Raw genomic sequence first — 12,321 nt, 5'->3', positions numbered from 1 at the left:
CCTCTTGTCCATTTATGTTAGCTTGACATGGATTTTCTATTGTGGAAAATTGTTGTTATAATCCTTAAAATATGCTTAATTATCTAAGCATCTCCATTCACAGCAGATGTGAAGGGTTATCTGCAAAGAGGTGAAACAGAAATGTCATATACTTTTTATAATCAAGTGACAATGCACAGCTTTAAAGGAAAAATGAAGACAAGTAGGTTAAAAAATAAATTTGCACTTTCAAAAGCAAGGGTCCTTAAGTCAAACTGGAAGCCCAAGCATGGGCTGCTAAAGGTGAAGCAAGCTCTGCTGAGCCTTATGAGATGCTTAACATTCTTCCGCTGCCATCTACCCTGTCTCGGAGAGCTGCCCAGGATCTACTCTGAGGGGAAACTGTTCTTCACTTTTCCTGAAACCTTCTCTCATCCTTCCCAATGCAGATGAGTAAAAGCCAAGGCTCACCCTCCAACTGGCAAAGACACGTCTAATTTCCCTACCGTTGAGTCCACATGGGACTCTGGGATGATTGGTTTACGGCAATGCTGTAGGACAGCGACCAGGTCAGCTACAGTAGATGGACTGCCCACATTATCATACCATCTTTTGGCATCCATTTTTATAACTGATGCTAAGAATGAGAGCTGAGTGTGAACCATACATAGACGTTTTAAAATGCCCAGTATGAGAGATGAGCTGTCCTTTTCAATTCAGCTCAATTTCCAGTGGACCAAGGATTTGGATTTATACCCCAATCAAAATAGGCTCTGATACACTTTTATTAAATAGCTGGACAGGAGGGCAAGGGAGATGCCTCCGTGGAAAATTGCTTGCTGAGAAAGTAAACACAAGGACCAAAGTTTAGATCCTCAGCACTCCCATAAAATCTGGGGGGTGTGCTAGTCTCTAACTAACCCCAGCAGTAGGTAGGGCAGACACAGACCTATCCCAGTGGCCCCCAGGAGAGTTAGCCTAGCTGAAATGGCAATCTCCAAGGACCATGCCTCAAAGACAAAGTAGAAAGCAATAAGGGCAGTCACCAACATCAACCTCTGTTCCCTACCTGCACATGAGTGGATGAGTGTACATACCCATGCATACATGTACACACACATATACCCACACATACATGTACACACCCATACACCACATGTGTAAGTAAAATAAATGGCTAAACAAATACTCTCCTTACTTACTCATCTAGGAAATACAGCCATAATACCAATTCCATAGGTTGAAAAATATATGAGGCACCTGAACACATCTAGTCTGAGGCCTGGCATGTTACTCAGCAAAGGAGAGTTTTCCTTTCCTTAACATAGCCACTTCTATGGAGTGTATATTAACTACTCTCCCTTAAGCTCTCATTACAGGTCAAAGGGCATACCATAAGTTCGTGACTCCCATTATTGCCCTTAATCTACACACCCTCCTTTGGAAAACAGTCCCATGACTTATCTTCTCTAGACTCACAGCCTCTCCCACTAATGAGTTCCTTAAACACTAAATAAAAATGAATCTGTGTCCCAAGACACCCACTTTCCGCACCGCCTTTCACCTGTCACACTCAGATGAGTATTCAACAGCGACATGCTTCCCTGCCTCCTCTTGGGTTCGTCCTCACAGTCACAAGGCCATTCATTTTAACTCTCTTCTCGTCAAATCAAAAGCTCTTTTAACTGCCCTCCTGCTGTCACTCTTACACGGACGACGTGTGATTACATATACGTTCTGAAATTCTACCCACACTTGTTGCTATAGCAAGTCTCTTTTCAACTTTTCCTGGGCCCCCTGAGGCTCTCCCCACACTCTTCCGTTACTGCATTCTTACTATGGGAGGTCTCATCACACTCTATCCTACATACCAACACCAACTAAATGCTTATCCCCTGAGCTCTATACAATGGCCTCTTACATCTCACCTCACCTCTGATTTATCTTTTACACATAAAGTCGGCTCTTGTTTTCATATAAGGACACATTCTAAGGTTCTGAGGACAAAAAAAAAAAAAAATGAGGACATATAATCCAGAACACCCACCAAACCTGCTCCCATTCTCAAATTGTCCCATTCATAAATGGTGCCCCCTTGCAACCTCACACCAAGAACCAGAGACTCGTTCAGCATTCTGTACGTATATAACTCACCGGGGTCAATCATTTTCAGGCTCTAATATTTCTGGAATCAGAATATTATCTGTTCTTCTTCATTTGGGTGACTTAATTAATAGTTAGAAATATTGGCTTGGACCACCACAGTAGTCTATCTACCCACCTCAAATTGTAAGAGTGGAAAATGTCTATAACTTCCTGCTTCGTAGAATATGTGAAGGATGTAGTGAGTTGGTTTTATTTTCTGTCTAACTTTTCCCTCCTGTGCACAGTTCTGCTTCTGTCCCTCCACACACAGAATGGTGACAGACGTCCTTCTTCAAGGACAGAGGAACTGAGAGGCACAGCAGTTTCTGAGGAAGTGCCGCCTTCTGTAACTTCTTCTTTGGGCTTGATAGACATTTTACAAACCTTCAGAATGCAACAAAAATCCATCACGGCTGTAATAGGGCTGTTTTATTAGATTTGAAAGACCTCTTTGGGAAAGGCAGGCAAACAGGTCTTATTTTGTCTTTTGAGTTTACTATTACACCCTGCTCCAGAGGCTCCATTTATTTTCATTAAAAAAAAAAATAAATAAACAAACATAATAAGGTAATATAATTGCTTGAGCTATAAGCCATCCTATTTACACATGTGTGTGCATGGAAACAGAGAGAGAGAGAGAGAGAGAGAGAGAGAGAGAGAGAGAGAGAGAGAGAGAGAGAGAGATTGCTTTCTTTTCTCCCTGAAACATTTTAGTTCAGTGCATAAAAATTAATCTAGAAATAAGCAATTTTGTGATGCTTAGAATACAGACATGTACAGGAAGAATGTAGGACTCTTTCTTTTCCTCTGTGGTTTTATTTCTGTCAAACTGGGCCTTGGTTTCTCCTTTTATTTCATTCCCCAAATGAACACCTTCAGTAGCCTATGCTGAACATGAACACACACACACACACACACACACACACACACACACACACACGAGAGAGAGAGAGAGAGAGAGAGAGAGAGAGAGAGAGAGAGAGAGAGAGAGAGAGAGAGAGAGGCAGGCAGACAGGCAGAGATATGGTGTGTCTTTTCATCAGCAGAGCAAATGTTAGGTCTTATAAGGAATTTGGGAGTGTGTGGGGAGGATCCTAGAAGGACTTCCTGTCTGTCTGTCTGTCTGTCTGTCTGTCTGTCTGTCCTGTGCTCAGATACTTCAGCTGCTGCTCCAGCATGTCAGTGTCAACAATGTCCCGGCTCCACACTGCTTGTTCTAAAGCATCTCTGTCCCCCTGGTCCTCCTTCCTGCCTGAGAAATCCTGTTTCTAATTAATCCAGGCTTCTAGGTGAGATGGCTGTCTCCTGTTCAGAACAGACACAAACCTGAATCCACTTCATTCCCATCTCAGCATCTCTGAACCCCCTTCTGACCAAAAACAACACAATACATCAACAAAAACTAACAGCTCCTGGGCACTGTTATATTAAGATTCTGAGTGACTGAGGGACACAAATCATCATTTATGTAAAGTCCACAGCAAGAACCCTACCTGGGTAAATGCACAGAATGGCCATTTGCCATTAAGAGATGGAAAAAAAACTCATTTGAATAAAAAGTAGAAACTCTGTTTCATTTCTCAAAATCACTTCTACTTCTAGTAAGAAGAAAAATAATAACCACTTTTGGTTTTGCAGGTATGCACAGGAGTGTGACCTAGAACTTTTCGTGTGAAATGTCATCCACTCACAATGGCACAGAAGAGGTACATACAAAGTATATGATAATATGTGAGAACAACAGTATTTTAGAAAAGTGTGTACCAATGGGAGAAGTTTTGAAAGGAAGGCTTCAGTCTTGATTTTACCCATAATATGTGACTTTTAGAGATGTAATTACTGAATCTAGGGCCTTAGATTTCCCCACCTTCACTAGGAGATGCTTAATTATTATTTGCATGACATTTTAGCTAAGGAGGTTTCTTTCATTGTAGACTTTATCAATTGTATTTGACATTCAGAAAGGAATCCTTTTCTTCTTCTTCTTCTTCTTCTTCTTCTTCTTCTTCTTCTTCTTCTTCTTCTTCTTCTTCTTCTTCTTCTTCTTCCCCTTAGGTTGAACTTGTACACTAAAGGCATGGAAAACAACCAAATCTTCACTCAAGCCACGCAAAGTTGAGTGGTAGCAACATCTGGAAATACAAACTTCAAATGGATTTCCTTCTCATTTTAAATTCAGATTTAGTCTTGATTAAGCCTGGTTTGCTTTCATTTGCATAAAATAAACCATTAAGCAAGAAATATTAGCAAAAAATGTTGTAGCGTTTTTTTAGGAGTAGTTTGCTGTACTTGAACTTTGAAAGGAAGCTTTCCTGTGTGTGTGTGTGTGTGTGTGTGTGTGTGTGTGTGTGTGTGTGTATCTGTCTCTGTCTGTCAGTCATCTATCACACACACACACTGTACTAGGTAGTTTGGTGTATCAATGTGACACAAGCTAGAGTCATCAGAGGAAGGAGCCCCAGTTGAGGAAATGTCTCCATGAGATCCAGCTGTAAGGCATTTTCTCATTTAGTTCCATGGGGGAGGGCCCAGGCCATGGTGGGTGGTTCCATCCCTAAGCTGGTGGTCCTGGGTTCTAGAAGAAGGTGGGCTAAGTAAGCCATGGGAAGCGAGCCAGTGAGCAGCTCCCCTCCATGGCCTCTACTTCAGCTCCTGCCTCCAGGATCCTGCCCTGCTTGAGTTCCTGTCCTGACTTCCTTCAGTGATGAACAGCAATGTGGAGTATAAGCCAAATAAGCCATTTCCTCCCCAACTTGCTTTTTGATCATGGTGCATGTTGCAGCAATAGAAAACCTAACTAAGACACAGACACACACACACACACACACACACACACACACACACACACACACACCTACCTTACTCCTCTAGAACTTTCTACATTTTGTACATATAAAACTTTTACTAAAACTCCTATTATGTTCTATAAAAGAGGATCATAATTTTAATATGTAAGCAAGTAATTTCTTAGTTTAATATCTACCCAAAAGAAATGAAAACATGAGCTTACAAAGACTTACATGTGAATGTTCTTAGCACTGGAGTTCATAATAGCCCAAATTGACAACAACACTGAGCCAAAAAGATGGCTCAGGAGGTAAAAGCATTTGTCACCAAGGTGGCAGATAGGAGTTTGGTCCTAGGTAGATGACATGAACTTACTTCCCCAAGTTGTTCTCTAGCCTTCAGGTGCATGCTAACCGCACATTTGGACACACACACACACACACACACACACACACACACACACACACACACTTTATATATATATATATATATATATATATATATATATATATATATATATATATATATATATCATTAAAAGCATTCCTACCACCATAAATGGGGGCCAAGAACCTGAAGCTGGGTAGGTCACAGACCCTAGGAGAGAACCTACTACTATTATTCTGCTAAAATAACCAAGTACTAAAGCAACATCTAAAGACGTATTCCTATACCTAAGTGTGTCTGTCTCTCACCCCTCATCAGAGAAGTTTCTTTGTGCAGTAGAAGGTGAATAGCCCCCCGCCCCCCACAACTCATCCACACACAGAGAAAAAGCGGCGTTGAGTTCCGAGTACTTAATGGGACATCTGTGTCACATCTTCTCCTCTCAAGGCTCAGAGATAATCACTAAAGAGGGGTTGGAAAGATTGTAAGAACAAGAAGCAGAGATGACTATATCGAAGCAGTGCTTTCTGGGTACAACTGGATAGTTATGCATAAACTCATGGTAGCTCTGACTGCATGCGCAAGACCTCTCCAAGATTAAACCTGGCAAAACCCAAAATGAATGGGGAGATGGTCATAAAGTCCTACCCCTAATGGTGAAGTTATTGGCAACTGATAATGGGTGAGATGTGAGTCCCTGGAGGCTACCCATGTTCCAACACACGGTCTCGCAGGTAGCACTGTTGACTCATGGGTTTGAAAAAAGAACACCTCAAATTGAGAGAGAATCATGGGAAGAAGGAAAGAAACTGGAGGTGAAGGAATAGGGGCTGGACTCAATCAAACCACAAAATGTCCAGATGCACAACAACTGGAAAATGGACAAAATATGGTACGCCCACGCAATGAGAAATTACTCAGCAGTTAAAAAGGAATAAGTTATTGATGTCTACCAAATTACAGATGTTCCACAAATCATACTGCAAATGAATCCAGAAACCAAAGAACATATAATACATTATTTGTCTGAAATGTTTAGAGAAAGTAAGCCTGTAAGAACTTAAAAGTGGATGCACAATGTCCTGGAGTTGGGATGGAAATAGAAGACTACAAGTAGGCATGATGGATCTTACAAAGTGCTGAAGATTAAAACTAGATCATAATAATTATTATGCGTCTTGGTGAAAGTTCTAAAAATCATTAATAGGGGGTGACTTTCTAAAAATCATTTGCCTCTCAAGAGGGTAAATATTATGATGTGTAAATTTATAATCTATATCTCAATACATTTATTGTTTAAATCTGTAAAGCAAACTGCATAGGAATTTAAATAACTGCAATACTACTGGAAAAACAAATTGATCCATCATTAACTTAAACATATGCTTAAATTGACTAAAGAAGGAGGAAAAAAACTTTAACAAGAAGATTGACACATAACAATGAAATTTGATACTTCTTAAAATATTCTAGATTGAGTAATCTCCCAGTCTGTGTTACTTTGTGAAGAAAATCATAGACAAAAAAAAAAAAAAATAGTTGATCACTAAAACTTTTCCCTGAGCTTTTTTTTTTTTTTATTAGATTCTGTTTAAAATTGAATCAATTGATCTTGCTAAACACTTTTTTTTTGGAAAATAAGCTCTCTGGAGAGAGTGTCAGTTGAGGGGCACCGACTAGTGTCTGTTAGTCACAGGACACAAGGGTTTCAGAGATACGACCTTTGGCTTCAGAGTGTGGTCACCAGTTTTCACTTTAATAAGCCAGACGCTGAGCTTTCTAAATATTAAATTCAAGGAAGTTTTTTTTTTTTTAACACGCCGAGAAGGAAAAAAAAATCCCGTGAAATGGATAGTGGATTTTTAAAGGTTGCTGTTTACAAAGAGAAATGCAACTGTTAAGAGTAAGGCTGATCCAATACTGCTCCAGTATCTAACCGCTGATAAGAGCGTTTCATTTGGGTTTGTCTTTCCTGACTGCACCTATGTCTAAAGCGATCATCAGCGCCCAGTATCCACCTGCTGATCCCGCAGAGTCCAGCTGCTAACCCCACTGTTTGCCTTTATGGGCCCAGCACCTGCTGTTCGGGATGCTTTTCTAAATCAGGAATGCGCTCTGATACCATCGCTGGCATTATCATCTCAGCTTCAAATAAAGAAGGAAATTGACTTATGGAATCAGGGAGGTCCATAAGACAGGGTCACCCTTTCCCGAAGGTGCCTTCAGAGAACTCCCCCAAAGGCTGCAGTCACAGCAGGCAGGACCAGCCAGGGCTGGGGCGCCCTCTGCCTCTCAGCCTCTGCGACCACCTGCCACTGGAGTGCCTCCTGCTTTACCGGCTGGGGTCTTAGCAGCAGGGAGAGTCTGATAGAGCTGCGGGACACTCCTGAGGTCACCGGTTTCCTCATAGGCATAATTTATGGAGGAATGGGGGGAAAACCGGTAAGGTGAGGTGATTTGGTTAACGCCACAGCAGCTCTGGACGCTTAGAGCGGGTTGGAACTCAGACCTCGGCTGCGCTGGTGGACGCTCACCGCCGCCGGGCACTAGGGAAACGAAGCAGGAGGAAAACGACGTGGCGTTGATGGCGCGACAGGAGAACAGGGGCTCAGCAACTTACAACCAGCGGTCCCCGGAGTCCACTTTCAGTGCCCATAGGGTAGAAGCCGATGAGCAGACCTCCCCAGGGCGCACCTGCTTTCGCTCCCACAGTCCTCCAGCTTCAGGTGGAAGGATGGGATCTGCTCTAAATGTCCCCTTCCCCTCCCCGGTCCTAGGCGTGTGCCCACCGGACGGAAAATAGCAAAGTTGCGCTTACACGTTTGCACGCTCAGTCTCTCCCAACTCCCCGAGTCCTTTCCCTTGCTCCTCGCTCTCGGGACCCCCCCGCTCGCAGTCCGCCCGCTTACGTACCAGCTGCGCGCCAGGGGATGCGAGCGGCGCCGGGCCAGGTCCCTCGCGGTGCCGCCTGCCGGCCTCTCTGCGGCACGGAGCTGCGACGCGGCTCGAGCTCGCGGCCGCCTCTGCCGTGGGATGCGGCGGCGGCGGCGGCGGCAGCGGCGTCTGAGCGCCTGGCGGAGGCAGTGGCAGCAATTTGTGGGGCGGAGGGAGCGGCTCGGTCCCGCCCCCCGGGGGGAGCTGAGCTCGGCTCCGCAAGACCCGCCTAGCAAGCAGAGCCCGCCACCGCCGAGCCCCAGGGGGCAAATGCAACAGTGGCTCTTCCTTCCCGGCGGGCGGCGTCCTAAGGGCAAAGCTCTCTCTCTTCTCTGCACGTTCACAGAGAACCTGAGTCAGTTCCCCTGGGTTCGGTTAAGAATTTGCTGGAGACAACGGCGGGAAGTTCGCACCTCCTCTGCTGCCTGTCAGGTGCTCTTATGCTTCCCTCAGGTCGGGGTGCGTTCCCAGTTCCCAGGGCTTGGGCTCCCGGCGTCTAGACGTCGCTCTCTAACAAGGGATGTTTGGAGAAGGCAGGTCTGTCTGCACCTGGAATCTGGGTGTTCGAATTTATTTACAAGGATTCTTTTAGCACATTGGAATCTCACGCCACGCAGAACATTTTGCGTGCGTGCCTGGCTGTGTGTGTGTGTGTGTGTGTGTGTGTGTGTGTGTGTGTGTGTGTCCTGTGAACAGCAGAAATCAATGCATACCAAGCTTCACTTTTAGACTCTCACTAAGGAAAATTAAGTTCTTACTATTAAGCTGTTGTTAATGCCCTTTTTTTAAAAAAATGTAAGAAATTGAAGATGCTGCTGCTAATAAAACTATGAGGCCTCCTCTTTGCTTCTGGAGGAGGTAGCCTCTGATGTCATGATAGTAACCGGAATGTCAAGTCTTCACAGCACTGGGCTGCTCACTTATCCTGCATCTGGCTTCCTGGAATCCCAGGTCTCTGACACCTTCCCCACTGACTTCCAAATGGTCTTCTCATGAAAAGACTGTGACACATTAAAGTACAATCAGGCAAAAATCCTCATTTAAAGTGTCTACAAAGTGTATGATGGTTAGACTGTTTGTTATTCAATATCTGTAACCCCACGGTGTGCTAATAATTCTCTACTTCCAAGTAATAAACTGGAACTCAGCAAAGTTAGGTCATTTGCAAAAGATGAAACTGGGAAAGCCAAACTGTGAGATGGCCCAGAGGGTGAAGGTGTTGACTGCCCAACCTGGTGACTTGCTGATTTCCAGGAGTGGTAGAAGGAGAATATGGACTCCCATACATTGGGCTCTGGCTTACACATGTGCCTCACGCACACGCATGCATTCACCAATACACATATATAAATTTGATTTTAAAATTTGAGAGAGAGCTGGGGAGATGGCTCCATGGCAAAGAGTTCCTGCTGCTTTAGCAGGACCAGCATTGCATTCCCAGCACCTATGTTGTGTATGGCAAGAGAGGGCAACTCCAGTTCCGGAAGTTTTGTCGCCCTCTTCTGGCCTCCACAGACATTGCATGCACGTGATGTATAAACATACTTGCAGACCAAACACAAACATAAAAATAAATAAATCGTATTTTAAAAAAATCTAAGCTGATTTTAAAACTCATGTCTTTCTTCCTTCAGAATTAGTGACGTTGTTTAAATTACATCCTGGCAATGTGATGTGAGTCCTCTAAATGTTGGGATAAGAACATTTTTTTTTCTGAGAACATTTATGAAGTCACGATGTATCCATAAAAGAGATCAAGCATTACATCTGTCTTTAAGCTTTGAAATGTGCCTGTTATTAGGTGCATTTCTAAGTCCTAACACTAGTCTATAACAGTATGTGTTATCTAAGCCCAGTTATTCTAAAGCTAGTTCCTGTTAGGGATCTACGATGGGGTCTGAGGGTAAACTAAATAAGTTATTATATAACAATGACCAAAGTTTTATGACTGTTCAACTGTAGTCCTTACACTTACAATTTGTTTTATTTAAAAAAAAAAAAACTGCATTTGGGGACAAATTTGATTTTAAAAACTAGTCCTCAATGATGTGCTTTTAATGTACTACATACTTCAAAATGTCTGAACTCACGAGACTGTGTCCTCAGTACCTAAAGTATCCACACAAAACAGATGCTTAAAGAGAAGGGTTGTTGTTGTTTTTTTTAATTCTGTACTGCATTATTTGTTTATTTATTGTAAGTGACACAGGGCCACAGCACATGTGTAGAGGCCAGAGGAATTCGATTCTCTCCTTCATCACAGGAGATTGCATTTTAAGAGACCACCAAGATTCTCAGGGAGAAGGGCCATGCAAGGTCTCAAAGGCAGTCCGAGTTCTGTTCTGTTCAGGGCAGTTCTGGCCGAGATCTGAGTGGGAGTTGGGAATGGCCACGAACAACCTACTCTGTGGTTCTGTCGGAGAGTATGTTAGCTTCCTAGGGTGACATAACAAATTGTCACAACCTAGGTGATTTAAACTAGTATGTTTGTATTTGTTCTCTCATAGTTTGGGAACTGAAGCATGAAATCGAAGTCCCTCACCACCACCACCACCCCCGAGCACTCTGGGAGGTAATACGGACTCTGGATCACACTTGAGGTGTCAGGCTTGGCAATAAGGCCTTCATGCACTGAGCCATCCTACTAGACCAAGGAGTATCGTATCCATAACACTAAATCTGTCAAAGCAGATCCTCTTATTAAATCTTTGTTGTCTTCTATCGGCCATCCAAAATATCCCCCTCCCCCGTGAGTCATAAGTGGTTTTCTAACCACATGAATTCTTTGGGGTCAGCTACAGGGAAGTGAAGAAGAGTAATTTATATTATAGACTAGAACTTTAGGGAGACGATGTCTGAGGAGGAATTTTATTTCTTTCCAACGAGGAGTTTAAGCTCTTCTCTGATGTCTAGGATATGACACCTATGTCTACAATTTGGACCTTGGAATTGCCAATTAATAATAACCTTTTCTCCCAATCATGCAGAAGTGAAAAAGGAAGGAAACATTTGTAACAGGAGGGGAGGAGGGTTACTATAATCAACTAGTTGAAGATGTGTCAGGCAAGTTCCAGGCCTTTCTGACTGCACCAAGAGTACTTGATAGTGACCCCTTCGTTTTAAAATTTGATTGTAAGAGAAGTGTTCATGGAAATGTTAGAAAACACATCATTTTCTCAATACTTCAAAGAAGTTTCTATACTTTATTCAATTTCCAAAGTGTATTTTTGGGTTTTTTTTTTTTTTTTAACAGGTTTTAAGACTTTCTATTTACTAGTGATGTTAAGTCTTTGGAATAGGTATTTTCATGTTCTGTGTATTTGAGCACCCTTGTGTGAGTCAGTGTGTCGATATTTTGTTTGTACTCTTAACAAATAAAGCTTGCCTGGAGATCAGAGTGTGGAGCTAGCCACTAGAGGCCAGGCAATGGTGGCACACACCTTTAATCCCAGCACTTGGTATCTCATGCCTTGGATTCCAGGATTTGAGAGACACACACCTCTAAGCCCAGCACTTGAAAGGAAGAAACAGGAAGTGTTATGGCTTGGAGGAGAGAGGAAGTGATAAGGCAGGGTGGAGACAGGAGCTCAGCTTTTTCAGCTGAGGAGTTGGCTAGGTAAGAGTGTGGGTGTGGTTTGCTCCTTTGTCTCTCTGATCTTTTAGCATTTACCCTGATATCTAGCTCCAGGTTTTTAATTATTAAGACCAATTAGGATTTGCACTACAAGTCAGTTTCCTGCAACTATCCAGACACTTAAGATAAAAGGTTTGGAAGGAGGAATGGTTAGTTTCGACTCATGGTTTCACAAGTCTTAGAGAATATTTTCTTGGCTCTGTGCTTTGGGCCTACAGTGGCACAGGTACCTCATGGCAGGAGAGCATGGTGGTCTGCTCACCTCAACAAGCTTGGGAACAATGAGAGACAGAGAGAGTGCCTCTGTCTCAATAAACTCTTCAATGACATGTCCCAGTGACCTAGTTTCCATTCCCTAATGGCTTCAGCCTTTCCAAATAGCACCACAGGCTGGTGAGCAAACCTTTAGTACTCATGCCTTTAGGGACATACAAGCTCTAAACCATAATACTCAT

This window comes from Peromyscus eremicus, chromosome 8b (assembly GCF_949786415.1).
Source record: "Peromyscus eremicus chromosome 8b, PerEre_H2_v1, whole genome shotgun sequence".
Taxonomy (NCBI): Eukaryota; Metazoa; Chordata; class Mammalia; order Rodentia; family Cricetidae; genus Peromyscus; species Peromyscus eremicus.
This window is presented reverse-complemented; position numbering follows the sequence as displayed.